Source organism: Silurus meridionalis, chromosome 16, assembly GCF_014805685.1.
Source record: "Silurus meridionalis isolate SWU-2019-XX chromosome 16, ASM1480568v1, whole genome shotgun sequence".
Lineage (NCBI taxonomy): Eukaryota > Metazoa > Chordata > Actinopteri > Siluriformes > Siluridae > Silurus > Silurus meridionalis.
In genome coordinates, this window is record NC_060899.1 from 3,733,995 (window position 1) to 3,750,182 (window position 16,188).

Consider the following 16,188-nt stretch of genomic DNA (forward strand, 5'->3'; position numbering starts at 1 on the left):
ACTCTTCTACGGTGGGAAAATGTACTGACAGTTACAGCATTTTGACACCTGAGACGCCTTTCATAAATGTTAAATAAACATCTCCGTGCAGAAAGATTCTCCATAACAGCGACAGGCTAATCCATTTATTTATTCATTTGTTTATTTTTATTCAAGGATTATTGCATTTAGATTAGAAAGAGGAGATGTTACAGAAAATTAATCTATCTATCTATCTATCTATCTATCTATCTATCTATCTATCTATCTATCTATCTATCTATCTATCTATCTATATGTACATACATATATTAATACTGATTAAGGCGTGGGAAAGAATTCTGATTTCTGCTATTTTTTGAAACTATGAAATAATAAAAATTCCACTGTGCTATTTATCTTTTGTATCAATTTATTTATTGATTAATTTATACATTTTTATCCATTTATTATTACACTAAGATTAGATGCCTCTGTGGAGGAGCTGTTAAAGATAGCATAGAAAATAAATGTAATTTATTCAAAAATTTATTTTAAGCAAGATTCGAATATTATATTATGCCACAGTATGTATGTGCATATTTAAAGGCGCCTTTCAAAGCGCTCAAGGATGCCATACATGAGTGATAATCATAAAATCAAGACAAACAACAAACAGCTGTTAAAAACTGTGCAACTTGATCATGAACAAATGAGTTTTTAAGGCATGATTTAAAAGTGGTTAGACAGTCACTTTCTCATTCAGATTGTGGAAGAAAATTCCAAAGATGAAGAGCAAGAAGATCTGAGAGTACGCTTTGGGATGTAGGTATGAAGAGATATGGGGGTCTAAGATTGGGTTTAAAAGTAAAAAGCAGAATCTTGTACTCTGTTCGATATCTAACAGGAAGCCAGTGTAGATGATGGAGAACAGGAGAGATGTGCTAGAGGGAGGAGATTGTAGGACCTATATAGTTTATAAATATAAATATATATATATTATATATGGTTTTAAGGTCAAACCACGAAGAGCTACCGTAGAGTCCTTTAAGAAGATTAATGACCTTGATGAGCTCAGGTTTACGCTAGTTCAAATCTATATTGTCTCAACCATGAGTCGCTTTGGATAAAGCAAATAAACAAAATACATAAAGACCAGGTCAACTTCCTTTATAAATCTATATACTTGATAAGAAATGGCTCATGAAGAAAAAACATATTTTCCTTAAAAAAAAAAAAAAAAGCTTTGCAGTTTTATTGATTTGACCACTCGGAATTCTGCTGAGCTGTTCACTCATCTTTCTCTCTCTCTCTCTCTCTCTCTCTCTCTCTCTCTCTCTAATGGCTTTTAATGACTTTAATGTCTATCATTTAATCTTTTTGATAAGTGCTCCTAGTGGAGTGTATGTGTGGGTAAGATTGGGGCTGCAGTGTAAATGTGTGTGTGTGTGTGTGTGTGTGTGTGTGTGTGTGTGTGTGTGTGTGTGTGTGTGTGTGTGTGTCAGGGTGAAGGGCACATCATTTTAATTTTTCATTTGCACAGTGTCGCCGTGTGCTGAAACTCTAGCCTTTAATGCTTAGTGGGGAGGGAGCCGAGCAGCATTGATTTTTTCTGTTATCCGTGCCCTCAGAGGCCGTTGTCCTGCCCCACACACACACACACACACACACACACACACACACAAACACACACTGTCTCTTAACAAAGCTTTTAATTCAGCATTTAATCCAGCCAAGCCGCCTTTAAAGGAATTCAGAGGACGACTGTCCAAATCCACTCACTTTGAAATAAACATCATAAATACATTGGCGATCGGTTTATATTTACATTAGGAACACAATTCTAAATTGCGCCTGCATGTTTAAAAACGGATGGCGGAGCACTTTTGCCAACGCGTTCAGAGTCGTGTGCCATTTTCCGCACGCTTCAACACCGCAGAAGGACGAGCGGCCAAATACGCCAAAGGCTTCGCTTTTTCCTCCCTTTAAATCACTAACCACAATGCACTTTCCCTCAGCGGTGAACAGAAAGACAGCAGCACACGCGCTAACGCTCGTATATGAACTAACAGCAGTGTTTCAGACCAAATGACAAAATAGGGGCCTGTGTTATAGATTCATCAATGTTTAATTCATAAAATGGAAATTTCCTGATTAATGCATGTTGATGTGGATTTGTTTTCTGTGTTCATTCAGGAAGAGAATGAGAATTAGTATAATAGCTATACCTTGAACAGTGTCATTCGTAAAATGGTGCCTGGTAGGCCTATGATTAAAGAAAGAGGGAATGAGAAAGAGAAAAGGAGAGAGAGAGAGAGAGAGAGAGAGAGAGAGAGAGAGAGAGAGAGAGAGAGAGAGAGAGAGAGAGAGAGAGAGAGAGAGAGAGAGAGAGAGAGAGAGAGAGTAGTAGCATAAGTAATTTCTAACCGCCAAAGACTTTGTATTTCCACAGTTTTCTTCCACACACAATGTTTGAGACACACACAGTGTGAGAGAGACAGACACTAAAAGTGTTAGCCTGCTGTTAGCTATAACTTTTAAATATAGATGATGCTAGCATGTGCTAATTTCATTCCCCGGACTAAATGCGGTGGCATCGCTGACAGAATGAAACTCGCCACCATTAAACATGCTCAAAAATGCAGCTACCAGAAAACACAAAGGAACCTGAATCCGTGAAGGAATCTTTGAACGTTTTATGTTGGTCCCATGATGAAGTTGTTAGGGAGAATGTTTAAAGTAGCATCTTCTGAAAGGTTTTCCACACAACCAAATATCCCTGCATGCTAAAATATTTAGTAGGCTAGGCCATATGGACTGCTGAAGTGATTATGGTAACTTGGTCACACTTGTTTACTTTAGTTGAATTAAACTCTTTAGAATATCTATCTATCTATCTATCTATCTATCTATCTATCTATCTATCTATCTATCTATCTATCTATCTATCTATCTATCTATAAAGTGTTATATTCTTCTTTTACCTCAGAAAATGAATATCAGATACATCATATTTTCAAATCAGTTTAATACTAACAATTTAATAGGACTGAAGAAGTGTGTATGGTATCTTGCTCACACTTGTTCAATTTACTGGAATATAATACTTCATATGTTTATATATATATATATATATATATATATATATATATATATATATATATATATATATATATATATACATACATACACAGAGAAAGAGAGAGAGAGAGAGAGAGAGAGAGAGAGAGAGAGAGAGAGAGAGAGAGAGGAGGGCATCGAAATCAATGTGTTAACGCAAATGAATTTTAATTGCGACTAATTTTATTAACGTGTGATTAATGCATTGCACATTTCTGTTTGACAATTTTAAAAAAAAAATGTATACAAATAAACGATATATATATATATATATATATAATTCCCTTGAAAAATCTTTTTTCTATTTTTATTTGTTTTACTGATGCACCAAGTCTTAAATCAAGCACAGCTTTGATGCAGGTGTCCGTGTGGAAACACAGCAGAAATTGGTGTCCTGATGATTTGAATAATTTAAAACACCATACTTTAAAACATTTACAAGAGTTGTTTTATGAGCTGCCCTGCCATCTGAAAATGTAAACAGGCTTGTGTAAGTAAATTGCTCAGTGCAAAGAAAGAGAAGTAATTGGCAACCTGGTATTTCGATGTTCTTTTTTTCCATGTGTATAATACACATGAACACGTTCTTTGAAAAACATCTATGTCTAGTTTTCATGCTCTATGTTGAGTTTAGTTTCACTAATAATAAACATACATTTGGCTAAAGCATGTACATGAAGATGTAAATATCTTTCTCATGACACCTATTATAAAGCATTGACACTGGAGACTCCTTCCATTGTTTCTTTTGAACTAATTGCGCATATATTTATTCGATTTTGTGGAGTGATTTCTATCCGAGTTCTGGGGAATTAGCGGTTACTATAGAAGTGATACGGTATATATAATGCTTTGCCATTTATTCTGCAGTATTAATATTATTTTTTTTAATCAATCTAACAATAAATAAGAAGCAATGGCATCTGGTATACGGTATGCCCCAAATTTGTCTTCTAATGTCTTTTTTTATAGTTGCAAAAAAAGTCATGGAACAAAGCGTCCATGCCATTAGAGTTTTTGAGATGATGCCCGCATGCCCATATTCACTAGACTGGAGTGTGTCATCATTAGACCGAGGGCTCCAGACCTGTATGGTCAATGCTTTAACACCAAAGCCCTTCTCAGGCCCTATCATCTCAGAGCACAGTTGTAATTGTGAGTTCTGCTTTCTGCTTTGACCTCTGGATTAATTGCGTGGTCAAGAAGTGTGGCAATAAGTGTGGCATCCACCTCCACCACGTCCTCCGTGCGTGCGTGCGCGTGTGTGTATGCGTGCGTGCGTGTAATCTAATCCACGGACCCTTATCTCCGTTATCAGGTCATTAAAGGCAGAGTCGCCACCGATAGAGCGCACGCGCGCGCGCGCGCGAGAGAGAGAGAGAGCGCGAGAAACGCGGCCCACAGCCAACAGCGCGCCGGGGCACCACGACGGCTTCGGTGTCGGGATGATATGTCTCCGCCGTTCGCTTCGTATCAAATACAAAAACACACATGGCACGTGTGTGTGTGTGTGTGTGTGTGTGTGTGTGTGTGTTTGGGGGAGGGGGGAAACGGGGGCGAGCGCGCGCCTCTATATGATGGATAGATGATAATAATAATAATACTAATAATAACAACAACAACAACACCAATAATAATAATAATAATAATAATAATAAAATAATAATAATAATAATAATAATAATTATTATTATTATTATTATTGTTATAATAAAACAATATATCAATTGTATCTTACATGATTTCATACATGATACATTTTGATCTTCTATAAAATCTCCCAAACGCAATTAAATCATTAAATTTGAAATTGATTAATTGTTCTGCTTTAATTTGTTAATAAAAATTATATTTTGATTGCGGTGTGAATTTCATCCAAACCCGCGCGCAAACTGATCAGGGTGAAGTAAAGGGGAAAATGTGTGACCTGAACCTATTAGATAAAAAAGTAAAATATACAAAAAAATATTATATATTAAAAAAAAAGAAAAAGAAAGGAAGATCTATCCATATTACAGGAAGAGATATTTGAGGTTTTATATGAGTGATCACTGGAAAAGCACCTGAACCTGAACAAGCCTAGAATGAAGATGTGGAGAAGTGAATAAAGGCCTGGTGGCACATTTTGGAGAAGAAAACACAAACCGGGAGTAAAAAAGGTGATGCGGTTTGAGTTTAGAACAAAAAAAAGTGACTTTTTGTCAGCAAAAAGCGGAAGTTTCTCTTAAACTGCCCAAACTATAATCTCCTGAGTCTTTTTAGTGTTTCCTATTTCTGTGGGTCACTTCAATAAAGTGTGCCAAGTTCATGCCAATGATTATTTCTTTCTTTCTTTCTTTCTTTCTTTCTTTCTTTCTTTCTTTCTTTCTTAATTTCTAACTTTAACATTTAGAATAAAAAATAAAGCACAAACGCAAACAAACCAAAACCCCCCCCCACACACACACACACACACACACTCTTGATGCACTTACTCTTGTGGACTTGTGCGGTCAGAGATCTCCAAAAAGGTCCAAGCGGTGCGCGTCTCCGTCCACACTGTTCACATGCTCGTTCCCACACACAAAAAACAAGCCGATTCACGCGTGTGTGTGCGCGGAGCGCGCGGGTCCTCCTGCACAACTTCAGCTTCAACAAACTTCACCGCAAACTCACCCGCAAACCGGAGCGGAAATGTCCCGGCCGCAAAAAAAAAAAAAAAAAAATAATAAAACAAAACAAAACAAAAAAGAACAAGATAGAAAGAAAACCTTTAAACAAATACGGAAACCCACTCTCTCACATACACGCGCAAACAGGCGCACAAACGCACGCGCGCGTCCACGTATGCGTATTTGTCGCAAATCAATTTTTTTTCCTTTTTTTTTTTTTTTATTTGCTTATTGCGTCTCTATAAGTTGGCTGGGGCGCACGCGCGCGCTCCGACTCGGCTTTACTTCATTATTCAATCTGAAGAACTGTCGCTCGGTCCAACGCAGCCTGAGCCGACTCTGCGACGCGCATGCGCGCGAGGAAATGCTGGCTCTTCGCCAAAACCAGACCGGAGACTGGATGGAGTGTGTGTGTGTGTGTGTGTGTGTGTGTGTGTGTGTGTGCGTGAGGTGGGGGCTAGAAAGGGCCGGGGGATGCCAGCAAAACGCGCGTATTAATAGTATGGTCCGAGTGATCCACTGAGCCTTATTTACCCCGCAAACCAAAACCGAGATGAGTTTGGGCCCTTAGCAACCACGAGATTAACTCGGATTAATCCATCAGCTCTCTGACACACCAGGAAGCTCGTGTGCGAAGTGCGGGTGTGAGAACGAGCGTGTCCTGATGCACACTGGCGTGAGAAAAAGTGTGCAGAAGCATGTTGGAATATGATCATCATTATTATCATTAATAAAAATATGCATATTCTAGTGTAGTAGGTGACAGGATGAAGTTGCACGCAATAATAGTTACATATGTCATGCAATTTCTGTTTTTACCTTCACATTGACACAATAGTGGGAGTTGGTAAGACATCATGGAAACCTCAGATGAAAAATGTAAAAGACTTTGTAGAAGAATATGCATGGATTAGCATGCCAGAATATGATGATGATGATGATGATGATGATTAATATGCATAATATCCTAGTCTAGTAAGTGACAGGATGAATATGCATGTAATATCCTTTACATATGTCTTACAGTTTTGTGTTTAAAATGTACAATGCAACATGGTCTCATGAAGAATAGTGTCAGGTGGTCAAAAAGGTGGTCCTGTTTTACACTAACACTACAGAAGGAGTTGGCAGGACTCATGGAAACATCCGCTGAAAAATGATAAATAATGATGATGATTAATATGCATAATATTCTATTCAAATAGGAGACAGGATGAAGCTGCACGCAATAATAGTTCCATATGTCATGCAATTTCTGTTTTTACCTTCACATTGACACAATAGTGGGAGTTGGGAACACATCGTGGAAACCTCAGATGAAAAATGTAAAAGACTTTGTAAAAGAATATGCATGGATTAGCATGAGAGAATATAATGATGATGATTAATATGCATAATATTCTAGTTTATTAAGTGACAGGATGAATATGCATGCAATATCCTTTACATATGTCATGCAGATTTGTGTTTAAAATGTACACTGCAACATGGTCTCATGAAGAATGGTGTCAGGTGGTCACAAAGTTGGTCCTGTTTTACAACTAACACTATAGAAGGAGTTGGCAGGACTCATGGAAACATCAGCTGAAAAATTTATGACTTTTGTATAAGAATAACCGTGCAGAAGCATGCCAGAAAATAATGATGATGATTAATATGCATAATATTCTATTCAAATAGGAGACAGGATAAAGCTACATGCAGCAGTCTTTCTTGCATGACATCTGTATGTGAAGATGTGTGTTTAAAACCTACCCTGCAATGTGGACTCTTAGACAATTGTGTCACGTATTCAAAAAATAGTCAAATAGAATTAATTGTTTTTCCATTTTACACTGACACTATAGAAGGAGTTGGAAAGGCTGTCATGAAAACATGAGATAAAATGTGGAGAATTTTTTTCCAGAATATGATGTTGATGACGATGATGGTGATTAATATTCAAGTATAATGGGAGACAGGATAAATATTCATGCAGCACCTTGCCACATTTGCATATGCAGATTTGTGCTTAAAATGTACACTGAAACGTGGTCTCAAGAAGAATGGTGTCATATCGTCAAAGAAAGTAATAAGGACAACGTGATATTATAAAATAAATAGGTCAATGCAATGTGTAAGCAAAGAGTTGGTAAGACTGTCCTGGGAACATCAGATGAAAAATGTATGCAAATGTATGCAAAATCAATAAATAAAAATATGATTTAAAATTTCAATATGTTAATATTTGTTAGAAATATATTTTACATATATCTTACAGAATTTTTTTATTTTTTATATTCCAATATAAGCATACGTTTTGTGATGTCACATTTTTATGATACTTAATGTAATAATTTTGTGTATTTTGTAAATAAATAAATAAATGGGGGCAGGGAGGGTTTTTTTTCCCAAAGGAGTGTTAAAGTTTTTAATTTTGACTGATGAATTCACCCCTTGATGTTCTACATAATACATAGGAGTCAAGTCAAACCATGTCAAGTGGCTTTATTGGTATTTCAACCACATACTCCACAGTACACAGTGACAAAACAACGTTCTTGTACACAGTGACAAAAAAACATAGCAAAACATAGCTATCCTTTTTGGAGAACCGATGCAAAAAAAAAACACATAAACCTGAACTTACAAACCTGTCAGCAATCTAAAGGCAAAGTTTAAACAGCCTGCAATTCGAAATAAAAAGAATATGATAATGATAAAAATGTATTTATATTAGCGAGTATGCTAACACGCTAAAAACATAATATTACACCAAGTTTCATCCCAAAGAGATATGAGACAACGATGAGTTTGAGTTGATGAGAAAAGCATGAATAAGCATGCAATTAGTGAGAAGACTATTCAAGGAAGTAACACACTTTTCTTGTCTGGGAAGTCAATTATAGCAAGGCAACAAATATGTGTCCATGCCCTGTAAGTGATTTGAGTTTCGACAAATCGAACTTGTCACGATTTTACTTTATATCTCGAGTGTCGAGTGATGTTTGAGTATTTGCAGCAGAAACCAGGATGAAGTTACCGAACATGCTAATCCTGGCTTCTAGCTCACACACGCTTGTATATTTTGGCTAGTATTATTAGCATAACACTAGACATGGGTCTTATCACGGCCTCCAAACAGGAAGTGGACATACACATCGGATAAACCCCCGATATAGATATTGTTCTGTTGCTAGTTTCCACATAGCTGCAAGGCTTCGCTAGTGAACGCCAGCGAAATCGAACTGCGATGGACAGATTGACCTGATGCTCGATGTAGCGCCGGAGCACGTAATGAGTTCCGATGAGCTTAGAATATGAAGTCGGACGTGACGGACTGCCAAGGAATGATTTGTGTAAGACACTGACATCACCTTATGTCTGATCAGCATAAATTACTCATAGGCCATAATATGGAGGAGTGCCCAGAACACACACACACATACACACACACACACACACACACACACACACACACACACACACACACACACACACACACTCATGCTCTGTCCTCTGTCTTTCTCTGTATCTTCAGACTCTCATTTAGAGCAAGTAAATAGAAATGCCTGAAAGAGAGAGACAGATAGACAGAGAACGAGAGAAGGATAGACAGAGAAAGGGGGGGAAAGAGAGTAAAAGAGAAAGAGATGGAAAGAGAGAGAGGGACAGAGAGAGACAGAATGAAAAAGGAGGTGAGAAAAAATGAAATACAGAGGGGAGAAAGAGGAGAAAGAAATATAAGACACAGAGAGAAAGGGGGTGGAGGCAGAAAAAGAAAAAAGAAGCACAGAGCAAGAGAGAGTAAAACATTGAAAAGGAAAGAGAGAGTCTGAAGGAGAGGAGAGAGAGAGAGAGAGAGAGAAAAATAGAGAGATAGAGAGACAAAGAGAGAGAAGGCGAGAGGGTGACAGAGATTGAGAGAGACAGGAAGAGAGAGAGAAAAATAGAGAGCGGGAAAAAGAGTGAGTGAGACAAGAGAAAGAAAGAGAGACAGAGAGGACGAGAGAGAGAGAGAGAGAGAGAGAGAGAGAGAGAGAGAGAAAGAAACAACACGTGTTCATATTCATCTAACATGCTTTGGCATGAAATATATACCAGTAATCATTAGAAAGAAAGAGAGAGTAAGTGCGGAGGAGGAGGAGGAGGAGGAGGAGGAGGAAAGAGAGAGAGAGCATGTAAAAAGGGAATGAGAGAAAGAAACTTATACCTCTCTTTGTTCGGACCACAATGTGTGATGATTGACGCGCTGTTCTTTAAAGATATGAAAACTCCATGCTGTTATATGTATTGCAATAGCAGGAGGTAGAGTTGAGCCCCAGCTACTCCACAGTGCACTCTGTGAAAACTTGGCACCATCCCTTTCTCATATAGATTAAAAAAAAAAATTATCCCTCGCTTCTATAATCAAATATAAACTCAGGCCTCACATAACTCTTCCTATCGTTTCATCGGGATAGTGGGGGAAAAAAATCCGGTGCAATTACGGGATGTGGGGCTGAGTATTTATTTTTGACAGCTGTTGCTCAGAGGGTGAAAAGGTGCGCCTATGAGCAAGTGGTCTCTGGGGTGGGGCAGGGTATTGGTGGTGCTGGTAGTGGCGTTGGTGGTGGAGGTGGTGTTGGGAGGGTGTTGGTGGGGTGGGGGAGGGAGGGGTGTTCTTGTCTTATTTATAGACGCAGGCGCTGTGCTGACGCTGTAGAAGCATGAGATGCCACCAGAAGTGTCTGTCAAACAAATTAAAAATACTCTTAGTGATGGCGTAAGTGGGGCCTGCATCTGGCACGCTCCCAGCCTGCCCTGCCCCCGTGCCCCGACGCCACCGATAGTGCACTAGCCTGCACATTTACAACTTTGCGCAATAAAGTCCGAAACAGGATTGGACAGACCGGCGCTGTTACACACTCCAGATTTAGAAGACGGCAGGGAAATATTGCAGGCGGTGACGTCTGGCCAGATTTCAACACGTACATAATCATTTATCAAGCTCTAATTATGCTCCACTTATTTTTCTAAATATAATATATAATGCAGGATGTTTCGTTTGTACAAACTCAACAGATCCATCAGTGGTTCCAGAACTTCCTACATTTATTATCTTGTAATTATAGCGTAATATAGTTATTAGTAGTAATTATAGTGTAGTTACTGAATATTTTATACTTTTTATACTTGAACAGCTTCAAAAATTGGGGACGTCATAATTCAGTGGTTAACAGAAGATCAGAAGAAGGCTGGGCCCTTGAGCAAGGCCCTTACATTTTCATTAATGGCATTTGACCATCCAGAGCACCTTACATTTATCACAGTCATACTACTGAGCAACTATGGGGTCCCGTGCTCAGGGGCCCAGGAGTGGTTGTTTGGGGTGACTGGGATTTGAACCTACAACTTTTGAATACAAAGTCTAATTAACCCTGAACTGCCCAGTTGTATGAATTCATACAACTGGGTCGTCTTTCTGGATAATGGCGTCTTCCAAATGCCATAAATGTCTTAGAAATTTAAGAATATTTCCTGATATTGAAAATAAAATACCTGACATATTGAGTCACTTGGAAATACCACAAGGCTACATAGAAATCACAGAAAATCACATAATTTTTTTCTCATGTATGATACAGAATTGTAAATCACTTTGACTAATGAATTTCTCTTGTCAGAAGCTACCGGTTTACCTCTGAATTTTACAATGTCCTGACTCCATGAGAATCCACCTTACAGTAAACTTCGGCATTTTTATACAAGCACATGGCACTTTAATGACAATCACAATCATACTGGTCATAATATATATATATATATATATATATATATATATATATATGTATATATATATATATATATATATATATATATATATATATATATATATATATATATATATATATATATATATATTTTTTATTCATACTCTATAGTCAGATAATACTTTAATATACTCTTTTACTTTATTTTATTAATTTTTTTCTCATATCGTATTTCTTTCAATGTTTAGTCGGACAGTCAAAAAAGCATTTCACTATCTGTCGAACTCTGTATAAATGTGGATGTGACAAATAAAATTTGAATTTGAATTTAAATTTAAAATTTAAAATTTAAAATTTAAATTTGAATTTGAATCAGCAATGAAAGTACATGCAGATCAAGTAGCTGTGTGGGCTGCTCTTATAGAAATTATAACATTTAAGAAGGAAGTGAGCTTCCAGCTCACCGTTGAATTGATTTTAAGATTCTCTCATTTGTTTTACAGTTTTTCTCAGTTGTTTTGGAGCATTTCTCAAATAATCCTTAATATTTGCAAACCAGTAAGTACATTTCTCAAAACAATTTGTACAAACAGCACAAAACATTGGATTTCTTGCAAAAGCCTGTACTTTTCTCAAAATCCTTAGTTCATCTCTCAAAAGTAAGTATTTGTGTCAATAAACATTTCATTACCATCAGAATGAAAAGTCCTTTTGTGATTGTTCACAAACAAGATCATCAAAATGTTTAGTCGTGTTGTCAGTATGATGCAGTTTCAGGATTTCTTGATATAAACTATGGTTTGGATCACAGTGAGTGAAAATGCACAAAATTTGACTTCCTTCTGTTTGGCATTTATGAATTTCAGCAGCACAAATTCATTTTTTTGACTGTATATTTGATTTATATTGACTGTAAGAGACCAGACAGGATTCACACTTTTACTGTAATATACTTTTATTGTACAATTTTCAGACTGTATAATTCTGTGTTTTGCTCTGTCTGTATTCACTCTCCAACTGAAGGTTCACAAGATTCACCTTTGACCTGTTTTAGAGAACTTGTTGATCATCGGTTGATCTGATGCCGTTCGCCTTTATTAGTGACGTTCAAGATTCATCTGCACAATTCATCAATTCAACACATTTCCGAATTGAAATGTTTTAATATAAATGTTAGATGACAGATGACAACTGGTTTAATCATTTTGGATTCAATGACTTATACAATGAACTGATGCTGAGATGTTTTGGGGGTTAAAAAAAAATGAACATACATTAACATAATGTAGAAAACAGCAGGCACTTGTACACAATCGATTAAATGAATGCAAAAAGCTTTCACAATTTGATTAAAGCAACAAGAAATATTCTTATGACACGCACAATTGACTAAATAATGTGGAGAATTTAATTTCTAATTTAAAAAATGCTCCAAAGCAACTGAGAAAGACTATAAAAGGAATGGCACCTACTGAACCTACAGATCAGACCTTCTGTCAATGCACAATTCTTTAGTTGAGAAATTGTTGACCATTTCTAAGGCATTAGTATAAATAAGATTGGGATCCGGCTTTTTTTGTAGTATCACCAAAAAAACTTCCGCCATGCCTTAGAAATGGTCAGCCACTTTCAGATTTTAAATATAAGCAAAATATTGATTACGTGGAATGAATTGTTGAGATAAACATAATCTCCTATACTGTGTTTTCCTTGTTGAATGCTGCAATATTTTATACTGCACATCACTATGAGCAACTTCAAATTGAATTGTGCTTTAGAAATAAATTGAGAGTAATAGTGTTAAAAAAATTCAACACCTTTTTTTGACCAACCAAAATCAAAAATGTTGTGGTAAAAATGATAAAAAAATAAACGTTTTAACTGAACAATAAAGACATGGGAATGCTATCATTTATATTGTAGTCATTTTTCTCTCCAACTAACATTTCGAATCGAATTAAATATTACGACTTAAAAAACCAACACAAGCACAAAAAATATCTGGTACAATGTAAAATTAGGTCTTTGAACAGGAAGGTTTAATTTTATTAATTTAATACATTTCACCAAAAAGGGATACAAACAGAGCACCTTTGGAACAGGAGGAGAATCCAGAGAACCTTTTCGAAAGAACTTTGGAAGAGCATGTGCAGGTTTGATCCTTTTGCATAGATTTGTTGCTTTAAATCTTAACGTATTATTGAGATATTTGGCAACCGATGGCCTTCAGTTTTGTCATTCTTTTGAAAGATTTAAAGGCTCTCCATAAACAGCCTTATGTTCACCTTATGGCAAAAGTGTTAAGTAGAAGAAGGGAAGAGAGCTCAAGTAGCCATATACACACACACACACACACACACACACACACACACACACACACACACACAAAGACAGACACACATATTCAGAGTGTACGAAGCTGTGCACTTTATTCCACCTAAGCACCTCCAGAATCCACTAGAGCTCCATTTATCCAGGGAGGATGGTTCTATAAAGATGCACTCTTCCATAAATCAAACACACACACACACACACACACACACACACACACACACACACACACATCCTATGTGGTCACCTAGCAGTTTGTGTGTTTGGCACAACGAGGATTGGTCAGTGGCCCAGGAGAGCGTTTCTCTGATGGGGTTAATGAACTCGTCTGCGCAGTGGGAGCTCTGATCGCTCCAGCAGCCGGCTGCCACTGGAACAAAGGAAATATTTAACAGCTCATAAATCCTGCTAATATCCCACTGAGAGGCAAGAGAGGCTTACACTCACAGAGATATCTCAAACAGAGGGTCGGCAGCGAGGGAAAGCACGGGGGTGTGTTTTACATGTGTATATACGTTCGTATGGTGTGTGGAACTTCTGTAAGCATCTACAGCTGAGTAGCTTTGTGGAGGAGCTCGTGTAGCGTTTCCAGTGTTTCAATACGATTCAATAAAAAAAATTTCATGGCGCTTTTTGGACATTGGACAATGGACATTGTCTCAAAACAGCTTTACAAAATGTAAAAAATGTACAAAAATAATTCACTTATATTTGAATTGATGTGTATTTATCCCTGATGAGCAGCCTGGGCCGACTGTGGCAAGGAAAACCTCCCTTAGATGGCATGAGGAAGAAACCAGACTCAAAAGGGAACCTCATCTGGGTGACATGAAAGTGTGATTATTAATCATTGAAACATTAAAAACAACAGAGAGTAAGAAATATCATGAGCACCAGAGAGTGCGATCATGAGTAATGTCCTTTTTACAGTCTTCTACAGTCGGCTAGAGTTTAGTGTTTAATTGTATGTTTGCCTGTTTTATGATTGAAGGTGCCACTAAAGAGAAATACAACCGATTTAGTTATGAAAAAAGCCGGGATGCGTTCATTGCAGTTGAAACTGCATTTGAAATGCAGTAATTCCCCCGTTTATAAACGAAAAAAATGCGATAAAAAAAAACGGACGCCACCCAAAAATGCTATTTTATGTATACGGTACTGTACTGTATTTACATGTTACTTAAATTTATAAATAATATTTATATATATTTTTAATAAATTTCATTATTTCAACATAAAACCCCATTAAAAAAAACAATACGTTTTTTAAAACCGGGAAAATCAGCCAAACTGATTAGTTATGTGGCAAATGTAATTCCGCGATAAACCGGGGGCGCCAGATTCGAACCGCGGTAAAGCGGGGGATTACTGTACTTTTTAATTTCAAGATTGTTATCGAGGGTGTTAAAACATTAATGTGAGCATACACTGTCATAATAATGCACCAAAATATTATTTACTTTTAATTTTTTATGTTAGACAGAAAGTTATATTGTTGATGCTAAAATTAAATGAATCGAGATTATTTTATTGAATTAATATTCAATTAAACTCAAAACCATTTAGATTTGTGCTGCTATGCAAAGTCATTTCTTCCTTTTCCAGCCATATGTAGTTCTTCCCCAAATTTGGAAGCACACAATTGTACTAGACGTCTTTGGATGCAGAAGCATAACATTTCCCCTTCACTTTAACTAAGAGAGCGAAACCTGTTCCAGCATGACGATGCCCCTGTGCACAAAGCCAGCTCCATGAAGATCTGCTTTACATGAGTTGGAGTAAAAGAGAAATCTTCAGTGCAGAAGTCATTTTTTTTGTAGCCTCCTCTGATCTGTGCCTTGCAACAATCCTGTCTCTGAGCTCTGCAGGCAGTTTTGAAATCATGGCTTGGTTTTAGCTCTGATCTGCATTGTCAGCTGGGAGGGCTTCTATACAATGCAAATAATTATCAAGTCAAGCAGCTTTTATTGTAATTTTAACCATATATATCTGATGCACTACACAGTGAAATGAGACAACGTTCCTCCAGAACCCTGGTGCTACATAAAACAACATAAAGCTACATAACAGAAAACACAGAGCTCAGGACTAGTCAGTCTCCTCGCCACATAAAGCGCATCGAAACACAATTGTGTTTATTGGCTACAACATAAAATTTAAGGGGTGTGAATATACACACACACACACACACACACACACACACACACACACACACACACACACACACATATATACATATATATATATACAGGTTTATTATAAACCAATATCAATAGCACTTTGCTTCAGTTTTCAAGCATCGTCTTAAATGGCTGCCACAGGGGCGATGTAGTTGCATCGTTCTTCCGAAAACGTTAAGTGGTTATATTGCGTAAAGAAATCGGTTCATTCTTTTT

The 16,188-nt window shown here is 37.1% G+C and overlaps 1 protein-coding gene across 4 annotated transcripts in view; it reads right to left on the minus strand.

Annotated features, from left to right (window-relative positions):
- Positions 1 to 6,047, minus strand: part of eya4 (EYA transcriptional coactivator and phosphatase 4) — a 57,372-nt gene extending 51,325 nt beyond the window's left edge. For all 4 annotated transcript variants that reach the window (XM_046869548.1, XM_046869549.1, XM_046869546.1 and 1 more), the window contains exon 1: positions 5,553 to 6,047. The gene's annotated coding sequence lies outside the window, so the exon portion shown is untranslated. The remainder of the gene's footprint in view (positions 1 to 5,552) is intronic.
- Positions 6,048 to 16,188: the final 10,141 nt, after the last annotated feature.